Source organism: Coenobita brevimanus, chromosome 45 (assembly GCF_032717465.1).
Source record: "Coenobita brevimanus isolate Jiangsu-jjx chromosome 45, ASM3271746v2, whole genome shotgun sequence".
Taxonomy (NCBI): Eukaryota; Metazoa; Arthropoda; class Malacostraca; order Decapoda; family Coenobitidae; genus Coenobita; species Coenobita brevimanus.
Genome location: NC_136998.1, coordinates 16,021,042 through 16,022,945, shown reverse-complemented (window position 1 = coordinate 16,022,945; position 1,904 = coordinate 16,021,042). Strand labels below are relative to the sequence as shown.

The 1,904-nt window shown below is 39.7% G+C and overlaps 1 non-coding gene across 1 annotated transcript; it reads right to left on the bottom strand.

The window, feature by feature from the left end:
- Positions 1-1,571: 1,571 nt before the first annotated feature.
- LOC145398552 (5S ribosomal RNA) lies at positions 1,572-1,690 on the bottom strand. Its single transcript, XR_013897140.1, has one exon. It is a non-coding gene; the product is annotated as a 5S ribosomal RNA (ribosomal RNA).
- Positions 1,691-1,904: the final 214 nt, after the last annotated feature.

Below are 1,904 nucleotides of genomic sequence, written 5' to 3'. Positions count from 1 at the left end.
TTGTTGATCAAATGTTTAGAGTAAGTGTGGACACACACACACACACACACACACGTAATATACATACCGTACATACCTACATATTTGCATATACTGCAGCAGCCTTAGTCAATCCACTGCAGGGCCAAGACCTCTCTTATCTTTTTCCATCCCGTCCTACAGTATCAGCTATTACCCTGGTCCATCGAATACCAGCATGTTTCCCCATTTCATATCTCCATTTTGCTCCTTGTCTGGCCTTCCTCTCACACATCTCGGTCCTGCCTCTTCGTTGCTCTGGTTCTCCGTCTGTTGTCTGCTTTATCAGGGACATAACTTGTTCATATTATCTACTTTTTTATTCACTATCCAGGAAACTCTCTTTTTGTATTTAAAAGCTTTCTTCTTTTGTGAAAATAATCAATATGGTCAATTCTCTCGTAGCTACGAAACAGTCCAGTTTGTTCACTTGGCTGGTCTGCATCGATAGCAGAAATAATTCATATTTTCTTAATTTTTACTTTAAATATCTCGTAAAAAGTCTTCATCTGTAAAGTACCTATATCATTAATAAGATCATTGGTGCGATCGACTTCACCTCCTGCACTATCCATAATCATTCCACAGAAGAATTTGTTTTCCTCAGTTGTGTTGCTTGGATTTACTCTCTTCACTATTTCCCTATCCTGAACTGGCTCGTCAGTCACAATGTTTCTCTTGTGCAATTTGAAATATTTATATTGAATTTATATCACATTTGATCTTTCTTTTCTTTCTCCAGTAACATCTGTCAGAGGAGACATTTGGTTTCTTCCCATCCCAAGCTTCCACCTGGTTTCTTTCGACTTTACACGTTATTCCTTGAAGTTTATTCAACCCTGCTCATGTTTTACTTTCGGACATCTTCGTTTTCCTTCTGTTATTAATTTTTGTTCAGTTGCTTTTCCATGCCTCTTTAATAGCCAACGGTTGAACAGTGGAATTCCAGTCACTTTTAGTTACAATTGCATTCAGTTTTTTCAAACTGGCCTTCTTGTACTCGGTCACTTTATCTTTCGTAACTTTGTCTTTATTGAGTTTAAACGTAATGTTACTGTACTCTACAGTGGTCTCTTACCAAATACTTCTCTTGCCGTGAGAGAGAGAGAGAGAGAGAGAGAGAGAGAGAGAGAGAGAGAGAGAGAGAGAGAGAGAGAGAGAGAGAGAGATGTACGTATAATGTCATTGAAGGCAAATAGCGACGGAAAAAGCTAGGGATGAATTATATAGAAAAATGGAAGGCCGGGGCAGTGGTTGAACCCCTATATAACCGTGGTTGGTAGTCGATGAACAGGTTCTGCTCTACAGACGTCGTGAGGGCAACTTTACACAGTCCCAAACAATAAACACATTTGAGATTTTATAGTCAAGGTAAAAACATTATTTCATTCAACAAAGGGAGAGAGAGAGAGAAAAAGTACATGCATTTTCATTCATTCATTGCCAGACGCCATGTATCCCAAACGGGGTGGCCAAGAGCTTAGAGTTAATTGTTTTACAGGGAGGGGCACTAATCCTCCACCAACCCCACTTGACACGTAGGGAGAACGTTATGCCAACAGCATCTGGTGTTCCCAGGCGGTCACCCATCCAAGTACTAACCAGACCCAACGTTGCTTAACTTCGCTGATCGGACGGGAAGCGGTGTACTCAACGTGGCATGGTCGATGACATAATATTCGCAGGCTTTTTCTTTTTCATATATGTATTTGCACACAAATTTATACACCTTATGAGAGGCGTCGATTAGATCTTGCATTCATTAAACTCTTTACTGCCAGATTTCCCAGCTAATGTAGAAAAATAAAGACTTTTGAGGAAAAATCGAATAAAATAACTCGTCTCACATTATCCATTCATTTGTTCGTTTACCATAATATTCTCGC